Source organism: Jaculus jaculus, chromosome 17 (assembly GCF_020740685.1).
Source record: "Jaculus jaculus isolate mJacJac1 chromosome 17, mJacJac1.mat.Y.cur, whole genome shotgun sequence".
NCBI lineage: Eukaryota > Metazoa > Chordata > Mammalia > Rodentia > Dipodidae > Jaculus > Jaculus jaculus.
This window is the reverse complement of record NC_059118.1, coordinates 51142029-51164225: the sequence shown is the minus strand read 5'-3', so window position 1 is coordinate 51164225 and position 22197 is coordinate 51142029. Positions and strand designations below refer to the sequence as shown.

Genomic DNA, 22197 nt, shown 5'->3' with positions numbered 1-22197 from the left:
TAATCATATTTTAAAGATATTTTTATTTATTTGTAAGGGGAGACAGAGCAAGAGACAGAATATGAATGAATGGGCATGCCCAGGGCCTCTTGCTTCTGTAAATGAACTCCAGATGCATGCGCCCCTTTGTGCATCTGGCTTTACATGGGTACTGGGGAATCAAACTCTGAGCCCCTATGCTTTGCAAGCAAGCACCTTAACTGATGAACTGTCTCCCCAGCTCTCTTTTAATTACATTTTTAGTTAACTAACAAAGAATAAAGTTTCCGTGTGGCTTATGCATGTCTTGTATTTAGTTTCCCACCTCTTCTCACCTCCATCTCCTTCCCTGACTCCACTTAGACCTTTCCATTCCCAATATTCTATCCTTCTGCTTACATCTTAAAAAAAAAAAAAGAAAGAAAAAAGATCTCTCGGCACTGGAGAGATGGCTCAGTTAAAGTCACTTGCCTGACAGTCTGGGTTCAGTTCTCCAGGACCGACATAAAGCCAGAAGCACAAAATGGCACAGGCATCTGTACTGCATTTGCGGTGGCACTAGGTCCTGGCACATCCATTCTCATCCCCCTCTTTTCTTTCTGCTTAAAAATGCCCATATATATATATATATATATATATATATATATATATATATATATATATTTATATTTTTAATTTTTTGTTTATTTTTATGCATTTATTTGATAGCAACAGACAGATAGAGAAAGAGGCAGAGAAAGAGAGAGAATGGGCGTGCCAGGGCCTCCAGCCACTGCAAACGAACTCCAGATGCGTGTGCCCCCTTGTGCATCTGGCTAACGTGGGTCCTGGGGAATCGAGCCTCAAACTGGGGTCCTTAGGCTTCACAGGCAAGTGCTTAACCACTAAGCCATCTCTCCAGCCCTGCTTTTATATTTTTTATTACTACCTTTTCATAAGATTTGTCAACTGTATCTAAATTTACTTTAATGTTCCTGCTTTCTAAGACTTTGGAGAGAAATTGACAAGTTGGTATTAGTCTTTTTGAAGAAGTACTACAGTAGCCTTCTTTATTCATGGTTCAACTTTCAAATTGTTTAGAATTCTTTCTTTGCAGGCAACTTTGGAAGGAATGTTTAAGTGACACAGCCATTAAAATCAATTGTGCTCTTATGATGGAAATGGTGAGGCCGGTTTCTTACTCTGAGTTTTTGACTCCAGTCTTGTTGGAGCCAAATTTATGCTGGCTACACAGCCTTACATCCATAGAGGCTGCTGGGAGATGACAATCTAAATCATTAACTTTACGGCAACTCCAATGGCTTACTTACTTACTAGAGGAGCTAAAAGGCCAATCGGGGTGTTTGCTTTTAAGTGGACCCTTCCAGACTTCATATTTTACTTACTGACTTTTATGCTTCATGTCATTAATGCAGTTTGCATGATATTATTTATCTCATGGGGATATTAGATAGTGGTTAACATTACTAATGCTTATTGCCATTCACTTTGGTTGTAAAAATACACCTTGACAGTGGCAGAAATGGCCTGAAAATATAAACCTATTCAATTATATTGAGCTTCTTCACATTGTTTTAATTTAATGAGATACAAAATGATTTCATTTAAACATACTTTTTTTTCCTTCAAGGTAGGGTCTCACTCTAGCCCAGGCTGACCTGGAACTCACTCTGTAGTCCCAGGCTGGCCTAAAACCCACAGTGATCCTTCTACTTCTGTCTTCTGAGTGCTGAGATTAAAGATGTATACCACCATGTCTCCCTGTAAAAATATTTTTTAAAAATTATTTTTTTATTTATTTGGGGAAGGGAGAAAGAGGGAGAGAGAGGGGGGGGAGAGGGAGAGAGAGAGAGAATTGGCATGCCATAGCCTCTAGCCAGTGCAGTTGAACCCCGTATACATGTGCCACCTCATGCGCGTGTGTGACTTTGTGCATGCATCACCTTGTGCATCTGGTTTAAGTGGGATCTGGGGAGTCCAACATGGGTTCTTAGGCTTTGCAGGCAAGTGCTTCAATTGCTAAGCTATCTCTCAAACCCAAAAATACTTTTTAAGAAAACAGAGTTATGACATTTTGACTGATGTTACTTATTTTGTATTCCTAGAATATTATTTCCCCCGTTTTGGCTTTCATTAGTCTATAAAGACAGTTTCAATACACTTAGCCAAGAAATAAAATAATCTAACATGAATATAAACATATTGCTCAGTCATAAGAATTCTTATTCAGCTTAAAGTTCCTCATACAAAGGCACTATTCCGTGACTTACGAGTCTGGAAGGAGTGGTCTTAGAACTAATAATCTTCTCGTTTCTGAATAGTACCCTACCTGACTTTAACTCTTGGCTAGTAGTGTACTGTAAAGCAGTGTTGACAAGGTGATTCAGTGTCTCCAGATCTCATTAGACTGTGAGGAATTCACTAGCCTCCAGGGACAGGGTAATGCACTGGACACCCTCTGTCTGCTTGTGAACCGCAATCCTGGAGTCCCTGGGAAGGTATGAGAGTATGTGGGATGAGGTGTGATACTGACTCCTCTGTGCCATCAGGCTCACAGCGCTCAGCTGTGCTGAGCCCGAGTCCACATGTTTCTACTTGGGTGGCTTAATTGGCAAGGGGTGTGGAAAGAATGGAATGTAGTTGTAAAGGACGTCCTGAAAATTCTTCACATTTGATGTTAGGAGAGATAGTCCCATTTTGTATAATTGTCAGTGAGATACTTGTTATTCTAGACAGCCTTTCTTATTTATAAGTACTATTGTTCAAAACAAGTGTTCTTGCCCAGTGTGGTGGCGCACACCTTTAATCCCACAGGAGGCAGAGGTAGAAGGATCAATGTGATCGAGGCTACCCTAAGACTACATCATGAATTCCAGGTCAGCCTGGGCTAGGATGAGACCCAATCTTGAAAAACAAAACAAAAAAGCACTATTGTTTTCTTGATTGATTTGTATTTGTATTATTTATTTATTTGAGAGAGAGAGAAGGAGGGAGAGAGGAAGTGATAGATAAAGAGAGGGAGAGAATGGGCATGCCAGGACCTCCAGCCACTGTAAATGAACTCCAGGTACATGTGCCACCTTGTGCATCTGGCTTATGTGGGTACTGGGGAACCAAACCTGGGTCATTAGGCTTTGCAGGCAAGTGCCTTAACTACTATCTCTCCAGTCCTTGACTTTTTTATGATAACCATTTCTCCAAGTCTAATAGGTAATATTAAGAGTGTTCTAATGATTACATTAGATTTTCAGTTATGAACTCATCACAAAGAACTTGAGCTCTGGTCTGGCCATACTTGGCATTTGAAAAATGTGGAGACTATTCCATTCACACTTGGGGGGGGGGTTTGTAACACACTTAAGTAACTGTACCTATATGTCCTAAAGAAACATTGACAATAATAGGTCTGACATTTGTGGGGAAATTGAGCACATCAAAATAAAAGCCAATTTTAGAGCAAGGAAATAGTTATCCTTGCATAAGTGTTCTGTTCAGTTAACTCCTTTGTGCTGGGCTCCAGAGGCAGGAGGAAGCCACTTTTGCCTGAGCATCAGCTGCTGAGCTAAGTGTCACTTATATAGGGCCCCTGATCCCTTTCCATTTTCAGAGTAAGAATAGAACTAATTGCAGCACCAGCATGCAATGCATTCCAAAGTATACTGACTGTGACGCAGTAATCTCTTCTACATCCTGCTTAGCAACCAACAAAAACATAATTTGTCACTTAGGATATTTTTGACATTGGATTTGAAACTCTAAACCTAAAATATGGTTTAAAATATACTTCAAACAATCCAATTTGTAGATAATTCAAATATTTTAACAATAAACTCCATGAGACTATAGTGGAATTGTGTTGTATTAACTTGTACTTAAAACTTATTAACCAACAATTTTATTTGTTTTTCTTGTGGCACTGGGGTTAGGCAGGAGTCTCACCCATGGCAGGAAAACACTATATCACTTAGCTAGATCTCCAACTTTCTTGTTTTACTTTATATCTTTTGAGGCAAGGCCTTGCTAAGTTGCCCAGAGTGGCACTGAGCTTACTCTGTGGCCCAGATAGCACTAGAGCTTGCAAGTCTCCTGCTCTGTTCTCTGGAACAGTTGTAATTATAGGTTTGCACCACCACACCTGGCTTAAAACCAATTTCAGAAAGCATCTTCCAGCCATGATATTGGGTCTACACATACATCTAAACCTCCCTCGAATCACAAACTTGGTAATGTTTACATCTCTTAAGTTTCTTTGTGCTTTTCCCTCTCCTCTTCTGAAGCTCTCATCATCATCCTAACAAACTCCTGTATTAGATAAAGTTATTCCTTAACTACCTTAAAAAATCTTCAGAGCCTGGCATGGTGGTGCACGCCTTTAATCCCAGCACTCGGGAGGCAGAGGTAGGAGGATTGCCATGAGTTTGAGGCCACCCTGAGACTACATAGTGAATTCCAGGTCAGCCTGAGTCAGAGTGAGACCCTACCTCGAAAAACCAAAAATAAAAAAACCAAAAAAAAAAAAAAAAACCCAAAAAACAAAATAAAACAAAACAAAAAACTTCAGAAGTGGAAAACTATTTCACACACATGCTAATTAACCAATAGCTAGTAATGACCAGAAAGGGAACCTTTAACCTTGTCCATAGTTCCCACAGGACTTGGAGCTGCAGGGTTTGAGTCTAGGTCCTGTCTTAGCCATTCTCTTAGCCTTCCATGTTTCTTAGCTTCAGTTTGTATCTGTTACTTGGAGGTTATGATTCTATGAGATGGCATGTATAGAAAAGTGTTTTATAACATTTACTGCACCTTAACTCTACCAGATGTCTTAAAAATTTCTAAAAGGGGCTGGAGAGATGGCTTAGCGGTTAAGCACTTGCCTGTGAAGCCTAAGGACCCCGGTTCGAGGCTCGGTTCCCCAGGTCCCAGTTAGCCAGATGCACAAGGGGGCGCATGCGTCTGGAGTTTGTTTGCAGAGGCTGGAAGCCCTGGTGCGCCCATTCTCTCTCCCTCCCTCTGTTTGTCTTTCTCTCTGTGTCTGTCGCTCTCAAATAAATTAAAAAAAAAATTGCTAAAAGATCAGTCAAGGAACTTTTGAATAGAAAGACTGAAACTGCGTTTAGTCTTTGTGTTAGATTTTTTTCATTTGTAACAAAACACTTATGATAATCAACTTATATACAACAGGGTTTGTTTTGGTTCACAGCTTTGGTGGTTTCAGTTTCTGACCAGTTGGCTCTGTTGCTTTTGGGCATGTGGTGAGGCCACACACCATGGCAGGCACATGTGGTAAAGCAGAGCTTCCCACCTCCTGACCAGTAAGTAAAGAGAATGGGGAGATAGCCAGACTCCCTAAAGTGGACTTTCAGGACATTCCTCCAATGACCAGAGACCACCCACTAGGGCTTACCTCTTAAAGGTTCCACAACTTCCTGATAGCATTACACTGGAGACTAGGCCTGTGGCCCTTGGGTTTTGGGAGATGCATCCAACTATAGCCATCCTGAAATTGGCTGAAATCCTGAAGAAGTCTTCTAACCATTCCAGGTCTCTTCCCTCACCATAAAAACCTATGGATTGGGTGTTGGGGAGATGACTAAGTGGTTAAAGGTACTTTCTTTTAAAAAAATTTTTTTTTGTTCATTTTTTTTTTTTTATTTGAGAGCGACAGACATAGAGAGAAAGACAGATGGAGGGGGAGAGAGAGAGAATGGGCGCGCCAGGGCTTCCAGCCACTGCAAACGAACTCCAGATGCATGCGCCCCCTTGTGCATCTGGCTAACATGGGACCTGGGAAACCGAGCCTCGAACCGGGGTCCTTAGGCTTCACAGACAAGCGCTTAACCGCTAAGCCATCTCTCCAGCCCTAAAGGTACTTTCTTACAAAGCTCACAGGCCTGTGTTAATTCTCTAGCTACCCATGTAAAGCCAGATCTTCATTTACAGTGACAAGATACAGTGACACGATACCATACATATGCAAATAAATAACTTTTTTCAGAAAGAATTAAAAGAAAACAGGCAGGTTGGACCAAATATCCCTTTTATAATATGAGGCATTTTATAATTCCATGAATTAAAATCATTATCAAAGAAAATATTTTGACACCTAGCACCAGGAACATAAAAGGTGCACTGCTGTAAACTAGGAGGCAAGCCAAGGGACGAAGGAGATGGTGTTAGTGGGGCAGGGGGGTGGGGGTGTTGGGGACTGTTCCTCCCAGAGCAGTGATTATAGGAGCTTTAGGACAAAGAGTAAATGGGGCGGGTCTATGTAGCAGAACCCTTGAAAGTGAGGGCATTACTTTTGGTTGATTCACAGGGTGAAGGTTGCAGGGTTATTTGGGGACTGAGTGATCAAGGGTTGTTAGAGTGTTTTCTTTAGCTGGGTGCAAGGTTGCCAGAATCTAGAGCACAAGGGGTCATAGAGATCAGCAAGGTCAGAGGTGACAGTCACAGGAGGAGGAAAGACAGGTGACAAGCGTAATGAAGACAAAGTGGACCTGCTTACGTTATCTTGCTCTTGAATCCACTGGGCAGCAAGTGACTTCTCTCTCTCCTGTGAAACTCATTATTGGCTTTCCATGCATTGAATCTTCTACAAATACCTTATTCACTTTCCAGTCCTTGAAGGATTTGGCCTTTGTTCATGTCTCCAACTCCCTTACATCTCTGTCACACTCCACACCTTTGAAATCTGGCCACCCTGGGAGCTTGAAGCCACCAAGATGTGTGTGCTAAGGGCACATGCTGCCCCTCTTCCATTCTTCATGGGGCTAGCTTAGATTTTTGCCAGCTTAGCTTAACTATTTCTAGAGGCTGACCTTCTGTGGCCAACCTTCCCATAGTTCTGTCAACTCATTTTCCTAACCACTTCCACACTCTGATTATTATACTCGTGTACAATGACTGCTCAAGGAATGGATGAACGAGCAGATTTTTCCATGTTCTCTGTTCTCATATCTTTCATTTTTTCATTTAGTCATTCATTCAAAGTCAGTACAGCTTAAAAGGGGTAAGTTTGGGTGGGGAGATGACTCTGGATAAAATATTTGCTGTGTAAGACCAGTACCTGAGCTTGTATCCCCAGCACCTGTGTAACAAAGTCAGACACTATAATCAGTATCTGTAATCTCCTACAGCAAGATGGAGGTAGAGAATCTCCCAGAAGCCTGGGGGTCAGATGTCCTGGAGAATTCAGTTGTGAATAATGAGAGACTCTGCCTCACACACAGTGGAAGGTGACGACTGCCATTCACAGTTATTCTCTGACCTTCATACATGCGCTGTGGCATGTGTGTGCCTGTTCTCACAAACACAAATATGCCCCCCCCACACCATATCTATGCCAAAAGTGAGAAATACATAAGTGTATAAGGAAGAAAATGAAGATCACTAAAATTTCATAACCAAGAGAAATGAAGAACTAACATTTTTTTGTTTTTAATAATATCTAATAATATTCTATGTAAATACTATGTAAGTATGGTACTTAGGACATGATGAGAAAAATGTCCAGGTTCAGTTCAGATGCAATCCCTTCATCTCCATGCTCCTTTCTGTTGTTCACTTCTGTCCCCATTAATTCTTTTCTCTTTTCATGCCTCATATGCTGCTGTCTGTTTTATTTTTTTTTAACTAACACATAAGATTATAAAAATTGTGTATGACAATGGTGTATCATGTGATGGCTTAATAACTGTATATGCTGTATAGTGTTTAAATCAGGTTAAACATGTCTGTATCCTCAATCACCTGCCATCTTACACACCAACATGCTTTCTTTAGCTGTATGAGGCAAACAGTACAGAATAGTCATCCACAGTCACTGCTGTGCAGCGCCACACCAGAGCTCCTCACACCCATTACTTAGCATCCATTAACATTTATTCTGTGCTGGGATTTTTCAGTGACAGTGGAAAACATATAAACAGGCAAAGTTTATGCCAAAGACAAATGCTGGATGGTGCCTAGATTGTGACCTGCAAGCACCTTTCCATCTTGAAACATGTCTGGATCTTAGTTTTTTTCTTTCATTACACTTTCACAAAGCTCATAGCATGAAACTGCATTCATTGAAGAGTTTTAAAATCAGATTCTTTAGTTTCTTTTCAATATTTTATTTATTTATGAATGAGAGAGGGAGAGAGAGAGAGAGAGAGGAAGAAAGAGAGTATGAGCATGCCAGGGCCTCCAGCACCTGTAAAGGAACTCCAGATGCTGCCGTTACCTTGTGCATCTGGCTTATGTGGGTCCTGGGGAATCAAATTTGGGTCCTTAAGCTTCGCAGGGAAGTGCCTTAACCACTGAACAATCTCTCTAGTCCCGGATTCTTCACTTTGAAAAGCGATTTTCTTTCCAAAGCTTAACAAAACCAAGTGGTTTAGCCCTCAAAAAGCCTTGGACTAGTGGAGTCTGTACTTCCTTCCAGGAAGGTTTGTTTCCCGTTGACACCTTCCCGCCTTTGGGTTAAGTTGACCTTACAGGCTGTCCCACATTCATCTCTGGTATAAAAAGTAACTGTTATTCTTGTCTTTCACTGACAGCATTGCAGACTGGGCATTTAAATCCCTGGACTGTGTATTTGGAGAAGCTAACAGCTGCATGTGCTATTTCTAAGACTTTCAAAGATCCACCCAGGATGTGAGAGTGCTTATCATTTCTTTTTCCGCTCTGAGGAGAAGGGGTAGCAGTAAAATTGGTGAGTGATATGCAGAGGTGAAAACCAGGTGAGAAATTCTTCCCCAGATTGTAAACTTGGCATGTTATATCTAGAGAAAGCTTCATTCCTTTGAGCAGCTCTCAGAATGCTCACCTGCTAGAACCTGGGGGGCAGATCCCTCAGTGCTTTGGACATTCAAGTAGTATCAGTAGATATATATGTGCATGTGCTATGCATGTATACTTCCATATGTGTATATATATTTATGAATACTGCAATGATGCATGTCCTGCAAATTACTACCTAGCCAACTAAGAAAAATCTAAATTAAAAAAAATAAAAAAAAAGCAACTTCAGTTTTTCTGTTAAAAGGGAAAACATTCAAGTTATTCAGGTAGCAATGGGCAAATTCATGACTTTCTTGAAAGGCTGAAATACACAGCAGAATTGTATTCTACATTGTTGGTGATCAGATAAAGCTTAGGAATACTTGTTACAGGTTAATAGGGCCAATTTTGTGGACTTTCTCAAAATAATTTTTAGCCCAAATCCTAATAGAAATGAAGTCTTCCTTTTATTCTTTTATAAATTGATTTTTTAAAAATAAAATGTATGGGACTAGAGAGATGGCCTAGCAAAGCCTGCAAAGCCTAAGGACTCATATTTGAATTGCCAGGTCCTGTGTAAGCCAGACACACAGTGATACAAGTGCGCAAGTTTGCATATGCGCACAAGGGGGTATATGCATCTGGATTTTGATTGTAGTGGCTGGAGGCCCTGGAGCACCAATTCTCCTTCACTTTCTCTCTCAAGGCCAGTCTGTTGGGCTTATCTCAAAAACTGAAATAAAATAAAATAAAATGAATGTACTCTTATATCTCTACTCCCCACCCCAATTCTGCTGAGGGTGTTCCTTGGTGGGGTTATTGGTATTCACTGAGGAGACTAAGCAGCCTCAGTCCCTTTAGGGGGTTAAGGGTAGGACACATGTTGCCTCAGGCTATTCCCATCTACTGTGAGGCTTCTTCTTTTGCTATGTTCCCTGAGTGTGTTTGGCAAGATAGAGATCTGATTTAGTGGTGCTTTCTCTTTAGCCTCTGGATCTTTGTTTTGATGAGATCTGAGTGACCACAATGTCTGTCTTCAGGCTAGCTGTGAAAGCAGTACTCTAGTCACTGCTTCTGCAATGACTTCTGGGTTCTGGCAGATGAGGAGGAGGTGATAGATAGGTGGCTATTTTTATGGGATCTGGTGTCACACTGTAAGACCATTGACTCACGGAATGTGAGGCAAAGTTTTATTGGGTAAAAAGAAAGAAAAAGAAGGAAGCTGGTGCATCAGGTCTGCACCCCAGAGTTTGGGCTCTCAAGATGCAGTCCTATTCTGTTCAGAGTGTCAGCTTTTATTGGAAATAATGACATGATGTTTGTAGTAAAAACAGGATCATGAGTTAATCCACAAAATTATGTACTGCTAAACAAGGAGGAGTTATTACAAGAAGTCATAAGGTTACATAGGTCACATAGGCAGAACTGAGGCAAGAAACGTTCTATGCTATATAATCACAAAGATATTTAGAAACAGAGAGATGCAGGGAGGCCAGGGTACATTACACAGAGGGATCATCCCATTCCTTTTGTATTCCATTTTCCACCTATTTATTTTTACTTTTATTTTGAGAGAGAAAGAGGGAGAGAGAGAAGGAGAGGGAGAGGGAGAGGGAGAGGGAGAGGGAGAGAGAAAGAGAGAAAGAGAGAAAGGGAAAAAATGGATATGGATACACCAGGACCTTTAGTCTGCTGTATATGAACTCCAAATGTGTGCACCCTCTTTTGCGCATGTGTGGCATTGCATGCTTGTGTCACTGCATCTGGTTACATGGAACCTTGAAATTTGAACATGAGTCCTTAGGCTTCATAGGCAAGTACCTTAACCACTAAGCAATCTCTCCAGCCCAGTCAGATTTTTTTTTAAACATTTTTTGTTCTTTTTTAATTTATTTATTTGAGGGTGACAGAGAGAGAGGGGCAGAGACAGATAGAGAATGGGCGCGCCAGGGCTTCCAGCCACTGCAAACGAACTCCAGACGCATGCGCCCCCTGGTGCATCTGGCTAATGTGGGTCCTGGAGAATCGAGCATCGAACCGGGGTCCTTAGGCTTCACAGGCAGGTGCTTAACCGCTAAGCCATCTTTCCAGCCCAGCTTTTTTTTATGTATTGAGGTGTCTGGGTTCTCCCCAGTGTTCTCCAGCATTTAGCCCCTGAGCACACCAGTCAGGCACTTCCTTACCCAGCCCATTCAATTATTTAAAAAATATTTTATTTATTTATTAGAGAGAGAGGGAGAAAGAGAGAATAGGCATTCCAGGGCCTCTAGCCACTGCAAATGAACTCGAGATGCATGCGCCCCCTTGTGCATCTGGCTTACGTGGGTCCTGGAGAGTCGAAACAGAATCTGGCTTTGCAGGCAAGTGCCTTAACCACTAAGTCATCTCTCCAGCCCCATATTTAACTATTTTTACATAACAATGATAAATTATTTTATATTCTAAGAGATTTTTTGGAGGGAAATTTGAGGTATAGTCTCGCTCTAGCCCAGGCTGACCTGGAATTCACTATTGTAGTCTCATGCTGGTCTTGAACTCATACCCATCTTCCTACCTCTGCCTCCCGAGTGCTGGGATTAAAGGCATGTGACACCACACCCAGCTAGTCTAGGAGTTTTTCATTGTTTGGGAAAGGATATTTAAAATTAGTACTATTTTTTGTAGCTATCACTGTTTAAAACCTCACCACTGGTAGACTTTGATGGTTGTTCGTTTCAGTGTGTGGTGGAGGCATGCATTTAGTATTTGTGTAATTATATGCTATGGGAATATATTTTAGGATTGAAAGGATGTAGCAGACACTCTCCATGCCCTGCCTGTTGGACCAGTCTAGGCTAAGACCAACTAGGGTGACATGGAAATAAAGAGAGAGAACGTATGACCTCAACAGCAGGCTATTCTTTATTGGAGAGCAAGTCAGTGCACAGTGAAGGACAGTGAGCCCCTTTCATGAGTTTGAGGCTTCTGTGCTCAGCTGTAGCTGAGCTGGATATTTAAAGGGAAGGGCCAGGCAGGGGAGAATGAGGGAAGAAAGGGAAAAAATACAATTGGAACAGAGCTATTTCTTTTGTTGACTTATAGGCCTGGCTTGGCTAGTTCTTAATAATAGGCCTGTTTGCATGGTTTGGGGCAATGGTTTCTGTGTAGCCTGGGACAGTGGTTCCTGTGCAGCAGGTGACCTTATCAGGCTGTGGTTTGGCTTCTTCCAGGGCCAGCATATCCCAGTAACTTTTGTGACTCATCTAATGTTTATAGGGACCCCAAACTTATTTACCCTAATAATCTAAACCCTGAGGACAGGTCAAAGGAAGAGGGTCATTGAGTCTCTAGGCTGCTTCCTGCTGACCAATGGGGCAAAGTTGGTTGGCGGTGGTCTTGTCTCTCTACGGTCTGAATCAGGAGGGAGTCTCATTTGAGTTGGATCTGGTATGGTGTCTATTTGAATGTGGGACATTCTGGTATGGCTTTTCTTTTAATGTTGGCCCTGTCAAAAGGACAGGAGGTGAGAGGCAGATTATTAGGGCTGATTTGTTGTGAGTGCAGGGGCTAGGGAGTGTTGAGGTAAATTATTTTTACAGAATTGATTTGATGTCTGATAAATCAGACCCACATAGTAAGGTCTGGGCTTGAGGCAGGGCCAGCAGTCCTTGGCCAGCTCTGGCTGTGTAACATTAAACACCCCTCCATCATAGGAAAGAAACCTTAATCTACTCCTCCCAGTTTGGGAGGAGGGGCTGTAGTGACAGTTTATCATCTTTGGTCATACGTAAAAGGAGAAAATAGCAGAGAAGGGCTATCAAGAAGCCTTGGGACATAGAGGTTCCCCAAGACAGAGCTATGGTGGGAGAGCTTTAGGGCTTGTAGGGGATATGGGGCTGTGGGGGTCATGAGAATTCCTTGGTTGCAGAGTAGTTCATCTTGCCTCAGAGTTTGGGCTACTACAGGAAACTGATAATGGGGATGGGTGATCTGGATAATTGAGAGGGATGGCTGGGCCACTTTTGGAAAATAGTTACAATGAAATGTAGTAAGTGTCCAAAAGTGGGGTCATTCTGGTTCTAACATTCCCAACTCTGTCATTATATAGAAAACCAGGGTAGGGATGTTACAGGATCTGGTTCAAGTCATGGTTCTGATTGTGGGAGTCAAAACAGATGTGTGGCCTGGTAGGCCTGTAGTAGAAGCATGGATTGAAACTCACCCCAAGAGGTGGCTCTGGAAGTAAAGATATCCTGGGAGGCAGTCTCAGAATCCCAAGTAGCAACAGGTGTTTCCGAAGCCATTTGGAACTGTAGCTGCTGAAACAAATAACAGTCTGACTCATAGCCAGGCGTGGAGGTCAAGTAATAGGTAGAAAAAGATAATAAGATGGCTGTTTTAAAAGGCTAATATAGTCCCAAATTATTTTGGCTTTGGACTGGTAACATTTCTCCACAATTGCTGTGGTATATCCTTGAAGTTCTAGTCACATTTGCCAAACTTTACTTTGTGTACATAGCAGGCTGTTGTCCTGTGTGGCTAAGAGGCCAGACATGACTCTTAGGTCTGGCTTAATAGTTCTTAATAATAGGCCTATTTGCATGGTTTGGGGCAATGGTTCCTGTGTAGCCTGGGACAATGGTTCCTGGACACCAGGTGACCTTCTCTACAGCTAAAAGAATTTCCTCTGTTAAAGCCAGTTCTAGGACCAGCATATCGCATTAACTTCTATGACTCATTTAATGCTCGCTTAGACCCTCAGACTTATTCTCACACTGCTCAGTTCCCGTAAAGCCTCATCATTTTACTGTGCTTCATACTCCAATGGATAGTACCTAGAAATGCTGAGAATTAGCATCAACTCTCCAAACCCTCAGTCACTGGCTTATGGGGCTCGGGTATAATTACCACAGATCTGATTCTTTGGAACAAGGTCTCTGTCTCCTGAATTTCCTGCTGAAATTATCCCCACTGATGTCGGGACACTACCTAACTGGAAGTCTTCCCTTTACTGCTCCCCATAAGAAAACCTTGCATTCCCTAATAAGCTTTAAAAAATGTTATTTATTTATTTGCAAGAAGAGAGAGATAGAAGAAAGACAGAGAGAATGGGTGTACCAGGGCCTCCAGCCACTGAAAATGGACCATGCATGTGCCACTTTGTACATCTGGCTTTACATGGGTACTAGGGAATATAACTCGGGTCATAAGGCATTGAATGCAAGCACTTAACTACTGAGCAGCCTTCCAGCCCATACTGGCAACCAAATCATGATGTTAGTTTAAACAAAATCCTTGCTATAGGAGCTTCCTAGTCTACAAGCCTCTTTCCTTCAGACTATTTTAATTTACTTAAGTAGATTAGGAAAAAAATTCTTGGCTTAATCTATTATTTAACAGGTACGTTATGTATTTTCACTCTCAGGTAAAACAATTTGATAACTGGCAGATAAATATGTGTATTGCTATTTTTCTTTTCAAAGGGAAAACTCATATATATGTATATATAAAATGATTGATTGAGATAATTAAAATACAATGAAAGTATCAGAAAAATGAGTACCTAGGTATACCATGATATATTTTAACAGTCCTTTGTCTCTACAGTGTTACTTAATATAATATATGAGTACTAAATACTAAATTTAGGACTGAGTTTATACTTCTATCATTGTTTTTCCTGTTATCTTCTATGTTATAAGCTTCAGAAAGAATTTGTGATTTTAGTCACATTTTGGTCTGAAGTCAAATACCATTTAACATGTTAATTTAAGTGCTATACATTACAGCTTGTTCCTTAAATCTATATTACTATTTAAATGAATATAAAAGCTAGATATAGTGGTTGACTCACTTTATCTTAGTACTGAGGAGGCTGAGTGATTACAGTGAGTTCAAAGCCAGCCAGCCTGGGTTACAGAGTGAGTTCTAGGCCAGTCTGTATGAAAGTAAGATGTTGTCTGCAGGGAAAAAAAAACAAAAACAAAAACTTTTTTTTTTAAGAAGTGGAGAGTACTCATATGAAAGTCATATGGACCTTGAAAAACACGGGAATAACTGTGATTCTTCCAGCAATCAGTTAATTGATGGGGTTTGTAGCTGTAGACTGGCCTTCTGCAAGCACACAGCTTGGCAACATGGCTAATGAGTCATAATGGAATCAAATTCATGATCATGAACTAGAAATACTTCTTTTGTGGTGGGCTAGTGATGTGGGAGAGAACTCTGTGGACTAGAACTATTAGCTCTCAAGTTTTGGGTTCTTATCCATGTAGCAAAGAATTAAGAACACAGACTCAGGGTAAATTATGAGATATATATTTTTGGGGAGAATTAAGTTAGAGGGAAAGCAAAACAGGAAAATGCCCAAGCCAAAAGAAATTGTCCCCTATCATGAAAACATCCCTCACATAGAGAAAGGTTTGTCTTTTGGAAAGAAGCCTCTGGGGAAGGAGCTTACAATGTGGCTAAGGTCTGTTTATATGAACCAGGCATCCAGTTAGAATGAGCCTCATCACCAGGCTCAAATATATAAGACGGCACCTGATTGGTTAGTAGGCTGATTCAGGAAGGACAAGTATACAAGTTTTAAGCCTTGGAAAAGTTGAGAAAGAAACAGGAAGCTGATGCTAAGGAGTTTTTCCCTTTAGCCATCTTGGATGAGATGGGACCAGACACAGGTTCTAGTTCTGCCAGGGCAGGCAATGTGGCATCTGTGTTTCTGTGGGCCAGACTGTAGCTCACTATCTATGAGGAAAAAGCTATCTTTCTCCTAATCCATATTATTTCCCACTCCTGAGAGGAAATTCTAACTGCTATTAGGGAAATGAGGTGATAGCTGCTGTAACTTGTTTAAGTTGAGTAGGGTAGTAGAACATGACAGTTAGAGCTCCCCAGGAGAAAGTTTATCTAAGACCTAAAATCATTATCTAAAGATTATGTTTCATTGTCAACTGTGTGTAAGTCTTTTCTTTGGTTTGTTCTTTTTTTTTTTTTTTTTTATTTGAGAGAGATATACAGAAATAGGTAGGTAGAGAGAAAGGTGGGGGGAGGGAATGAATGGGCGTGCCAGGGCCTCCAGCCACTGCAAATGAACTCTAGATAAGTGCGCCCCTTGTGTATCTGGCTTATGTGGGTCCTGGGGAGTCAAACCTGGGCCCTTTGCTTTGCAGGAAAACCCCTTAACTGCTAAGCCATTTCTCTAGCCCTGGTTTGTTCTTTTGAACCTGGGGTAACATAAAGATAAATGGTTAAGAACATTATGGTTGTTATCAAGACAGTAGAGGATCTTGTTCTGTTATAAGGAGGCATAAATCAATGTAAGACCTTAGCATTGTGAGCCTTAAGTGTATGACCAAGAGAAGTGAACATCCACATTTATCATCATGGAAGCTTGTTAGCCTGATTCTTTGTTTATATTATAATATTTCCTTTTGTTGTACTGTCTTGCTGGGTGTTTAAGGCCATGTAGGAAGCCAACAATTTAACTATATATTGTGTTTTTGAAGGCGAGTTGTGGCTTTTTAGGAATGACACTTAGGAACCAGGGAGGAACTCTATGGCTTTCTCAGCATTGTGTCATCTGCTAGGATAAGTGATAAGTCAAGGCTGTGATTATGATGTGGTTTCCCTTGAAAGCATTCTTCTGTTGTGACTCCCCTCCTGCAGTCTGTACACTGATTTGTCCAATTTCTAGGTCTTCATGTCCTCCCTGACCAAGAAGACAGGTGGTTTATGGGACATTCTAGGAGTATCTCATCATGTCTTGTGACTTTTTTGACCTGGAAGCAGGAACCAAAATATTGGATGTTCTTGGAACTCTGGTGTCCCTAGTTGTTTTTGGCTTGTACCTATGGTTTTAAGCAGTCAGTAGAACAGTTACACCAGTCTTAAAGAAAAGTGTGGATACAGAGCACATCTGATCATCTAGTAAAAGAATGATATAAAAGCTTAAAGTCATTCTGTCTAACATTTGGATTTAGTTGCTTGGTGAAATTGTAAGCCATATCTAGAACATAGAAGGCAGGTATGTTTTATCTTTTGAAACATCTAACAGCTGTAAATACAGGCAGAACATGTTAATAGCCCTGGAAACAATTTTCTTACCAATGAATCTAAATCAATTGTTATGATAAAGGTCTAGAAGGCATGTAGAAATTATCAGAAAAAAGGCAAGTAAAGCAGAATCCTGGCATCTGTGTTTGAAAACATCTTTGATTAATATCTATACCTTTGTAGGAACCAATTATTCACAGAAGGCTGGAAGAGAGACAACTTAATCTTTGGATTTAAGAAACAGTAGAGCTCAAGGTCATTTATCTAAGATGAAGACCATTGTTTGAGTGTAAGGCTGAGTCCTAGTTCAGGAGGTATGTTGAGAGTTAATTTACTTTTAAGCAATGAGCTTGAAGTATCAGAACTAAGACAATCACACACACACACACACACACACACACACACACACACACACAGAGCTTAATGAAAGTAAATGCAGAACCTGGTCATTGCTACTTTGAAAGAGAAAATACATGGAATCTTATTTTCTCCTTTAAGAAAAAAAGTCACAATGGCTGAAACCAGATTATTTCTTTTACAAAACCTAAGTGATATACCCAGTAATGACCATTTGTCAGACTTAGTATGAATAAGGCACAAAATTAACTAACATAGTCTTATTTGGGTTTTTGAGGTAGGATCTCGCTTTAGTCCAGGCTGTCCTAGAATCCACTATGTAGTCTCAGGGTAGCTCTCAGGGTGGCCTCGAACTCAAGGTGATCCTCCTATCTCTCTCTCTCTCTCTCTTTTTTTCGAGGCAGGGTCTTATTCTAGCCCAGGCCAAATTGCAACTCATTATGTAGTCTCAGGGTGGCCTTGAACTCATGGCAATCCTCTTACTTCTTCCAAGTTAGAACTAAAGGTGTGAATCACATGCTTGGCTTAACATAGTCTTATAAAGGAAAAATAAGCATCTAATAAATAAACCTGGATCTTAAGACAGGTTTCCCAGTAGTTTAAAGCTTGCCAGGTAGAGTAACATAGGTAACTTGACTACAATTGTTAAAGCCAGTTTTATGAGCAAAGTAAACCCATGAGCTGAAGTTTGAACATTGACATCATGATGCTTGGTGACACAAACCTGTATGATATGACATTTTGTAACCAACAAATTAGGAGTACCCATTTTAGCCTGGTATAAGTCCTAAGCAGTTGTCAGCTCCATGCCGCTGGGATGAACCTCCAAACTAGACACAGTTTATGGGAAAAAGAGATTTATTTTAAGCTTACATATCCAGGGGAAGTTTCATAATGGTAAACGAGGCTGGCCCTCTTTCACAAATCCAAGTAGAGAGAGAAAAAGCACCACCAGCAAAAGCAAACACATTTGGGCGACAAACGTCAGAGAATCCCAGGCAGAGCTCAAGCACTCTACACACCTTTAGGCTAGAAATCAGATCTGCCCCCAGTGACAGCTCCTCTAGTCTTATGACTAAAGATAAGCTTTTTCTTTCTTTTCTTCTTTTTTTTAAATAAATACCTGACTCTATTAGGAGATATAATTCAAACTACCACAGCAAGCCTGGTAGTTGTCTTTTGTACTTTAAAAGGCTTATACTCATTTTATTCTTCTATCTAATAAAATCTAGGAATTAGATTTTAGCAAGCAATAATGGAACTTCAGTGACCTGTGTCTTTTAAGTATATTACATTGAGCTGCTTCCTCTCCTTTTTTTCTTGCCCTTGAATCAGAGGGTCAGTCTGTTTCGAGATAAGGAAGTATCAGGGAACATATGAATGAATATAAATTGGCTTGGGTCTGAGAAAAGGGAGTGCTTGATTCTCAACTCATAACCATCTTTTAACATCTTTAAATAGCATTTGATAGTCTGTTAATGTACTTTACATTAGTAAGAGCAATTTTATGATAGTGGTAGAACAAAGAATCAAGCATCTTAACATGTTAACCTTGTAACTTCATTCTTGAACATAAAAGTATTTGTTTTTCTAGAGAACCTGGAGAGGTGGCAAATGGTTAGTCTCTTGTAATTTGTAAATCATTGAAGCAATGGAGCTGAGATAAGTTCAAAACTTTCTTTAGGCTTTGTGGATCAAATGAATCTCAATTTCTCAGTGGGTTTGTGACCTGCACTGTGGGTCTGGCATGTATGTGAGCTTGGCACCTACTTTTTATTTTATTTTTTTAAATATTAATTTTTTTTCATTTATTTATTTGAGAGAGAAAGAAAAAGAGACAGAGGAAAAAGAAAGAGGCAGATAGAGAATAGGCACATCAGGCCCTCCAGCCATTGCAAACAAACTGCAGATGAATGCACCCTCTTGTTCATCTGGGTCCTGGGAAGTTGAACCTGTGTCCTTTGGCTTTGAAGGCAAATGCCTTAACCACTAAGCCATCTCTTCAGTCCAACACCTGCTTTTTAAAAGAGGAGGGGAGGTGAGGAATTTCCTCCATCATTCCTAATCTCTGCTCTTTCCAAGGCATCCCACAGGGCTGGGTGCACTGAAATATTTCTGGTCATTGTCAGAGACCAAGGGAAGAAAAAATGAAATCAGACTATTCAGGATACTGATACCTTGCCAATTTTCTACCCTGCTATGAGACTTCCTTTGTTTATCTTTTTTTTTTTTTTTGGTTTTTCGAGGTAGGGTCTCACTCTGGTCCAGGCTGACCTGGAATTAACTATGTAGTCTCAGGGTGGCCTTGAACTCATGGCGATCCTCCTACCTCTGCCTCCCGAGTGCTGGGATTAAAGGCGTGCGCCACCACGCCCGGCTCCTTTGTTTATCTTTAGGTCTGTGCCACTACATGGAATAACTGTCTAGAAATGATAACAAATCAGACTTTGAGTTCATCTGTGCCTATAACTTGCTGACATAGCAAGGTGACAAGGTCTTACCTGTGTGTCTAACCTGGAAATCATTTTCTAGAAATAAATTCAATCTAGACTGCTTTGGCTTTTAAAGTTTTGGATTCATTTAAAAGTCCTGTCACTGTTTGATGTTTTTTCTTTTTTCTCATATTTCTCATATCTATAAATATATGTAGAAAGTCATATGTACCATATATATATATATATATATATATATATATATATATATATATATACATATATATATATATGTGACTTTTGTACATGCTTTTACCTTATAGTCTATGTAATAACTATAAAATATCTTCCTTTATCAAACATACCATTTTGTAAACAACTTAGTATCTATAGTATTTAAAATATCCTTTCCAGTTTACCATTTAACCATTCTATCTCAGTATAGAAGACTATCAACAGAAACATTCTTTATCAGACACTTCTTTGTGAAATTTATTACTATTATTATTAACAACTCGTTTCGTATAGATACATCATGTGTTGGTACCCTCTTCTTTCTCATCCCTGTCCCTATTCTATTGGGGACACTCCTAGTGGGGTTGCAAGTATTCCCCATGGGGTTGTAATTTATGCACTGTGGGAGCAGCAGTCAGTTATTTTTGCAGGGAGGTAATGCCTCTGGATATGATGTCTCAACCTGTGGCTCTTACAATCTTTATGGCCCCTCTTCCACAAAATTCCCTGAGCTATGGTGTGTGAATTATAAGTGTGCATCAGTGATGAGCTCTTAGGAGCCTCTGGATCTTTGTCTTGGTAGGTATTGGGTATCCTCAGGGTCTGTCTCCAGCACTGTGGTTCTGATTATCAGGTTCAGTATGGAAGCAACACTCATGCTCATCTCCTTATTCCTCCATGGTTTCAGTTGTGCATTGGCTGAAGTGCAAGGGGTGGGTAATTTATCTCCTCTGGTCTTGCTACCTTCTGAAAAAGAAGAACAGATTCTCCAGTGGAGAGTGAAGTCAGCATAATTTAAATGGGATAAGCATTCTTAATTTAGGGAGAATTTTCTTTTTTAAAAATTTATTTGTTTATTTGAGAAAGTTAGAGAGAAAGAGGGAGAGGGAGAGAGAGAAAGAGAAAGAGAAAGAGAGAGAAAGAATGGGTATGCCAGGGCCTCTAGCCATTGCAAGTTCCAGATGACGCATGTGCCACCTTGTGCATCTGGCTTACATGGGTCCTGGGAAACTGAACCGAGGTCCTTTTGCTTTGCAGGCAAGCACCTTAACCACCAATCAATCTCTCTAGCCCTAGGGAGAATTTTCTTTTTTCAAGGTAGAGTCTCACTCTAGCCCAGGCTGACCATGGATGATGCTTAGCCTCAAGGTTTGTCTTATCTGGCCAACGTGGCTAGACTACACAGGTTTGAATTGGATGGCTATAGGTAGAGGCAGCCAGAGGAGTACATAAAAACAAGTGTCATGTGTCACTACATGAAGGAGATGGCTTGCTCCTTCCAAGCTTAGTGCCCATGGAAAGAAAGATCAAACCCTAACAACTTAGAAAAGAACTGCATAGATCACAGGGGCAATAATAGTATAGCATCTTAAAAATAATTTTTTTTTCTTAAGATGAATTTAATATAGGGTCCATCCAACCCACCAAGCTGTATTATCAAACAGTTTTATTTTCCTCCCAACTGGCTCAAATATTTAGGGTGCGGGGTTGGATTAGCATTTCAATTGTTAGAGGCCTACTGCAGGATGTCTGTATGAATTAGCCTCCAGGGCAACCCACACTCTCACTGCCCTGAGCCTAAATGAGCATGCATATGATTATAGCTGAAAATCACCACTTATTTCGGCTCATAAAGTCCCTTCATGGTTGCCAACATGATGAGAGCTCTGCAGGATTAGAACTCTCATGCCAGCAGCTCTCAAGTCTTGAGTTTTTGTCCATGTTAGCAAAATATTGAGAGTGCAGACTCAAGAGATAGGTAAATTGCGAGATTTAGGGAGAGTTAAGATAAGAGGGAAAACAAAGCAGGAAAATGTCCAAGCCAAAAGAAATTCTTCCCCTTTCCAAACTGGCAGGGAAGGGAAAAGGAAGAATACCACAATCTCCCTCACATAGGGAAAGCTCTCTCTGGGAAAGAAACCTCTGAGGAAGGGGTTAGCATACGGGGCTCAGGTCCATGTATACGAACCAGGTATCCAGTTAGAATGAGCTTGATCACCAGGCTCAGGTGTGTAGAAACGAACCTGATTGGTTGGTGGGCCCAGGAGGCTGACTCAGGAAGGGGTCTGCCTACAGGTGCTGAGCATGAAAAGTTGAGTTGATGCTGAGGAGTTGTTCCCTTCAGCCATCTTGGGTTAGACTTGGTCAGATGCTGATTCTAGTCCTACCAGAGTAGATAACGTGGCATCCATATTTCTGTGGGCCAGTCCCTAACCATGTACTTATCTGGAAAAAAAAAGATACCTTGTTCTTGATCCATTATCAGTAAGCTCATTGTATATGTAGCTGTTATTAGGGTAATGTATTTCTCAACCCAGTTCACTTCAGAAATGATAACTATGATGGCTGGAAGTATAACTCAGTGATAGAGCTAATCTTGGGAGAGGCCCTGGGTTCA

The 22197-nt window shown here is 40.7% G+C and overlaps 1 protein-coding gene across 2 annotated transcripts in view; it reads left to right on the top strand.

The window, feature by feature from the left end:
* The window catches only part of Rnf144b (ring finger protein 144B), a 236769-nt gene that overhangs the window by 31802 nt on the left and 182770 nt on the right, over nt 1-22197 (top strand). Inside the window, exon 2 of one of the 2 annotated variants that reach the window (XM_045136409.1) lies at nt 8520-8674. The exons of the other annotated variant lie outside the window; for it this stretch is intronic. The gene's annotated coding sequence lies outside the window, so the exon portion shown is untranslated. The remainder of the gene's footprint in view (nt 1-8519; nt 8675-22197) is intronic. 2 annotated transcript variants of the gene reach the window in all.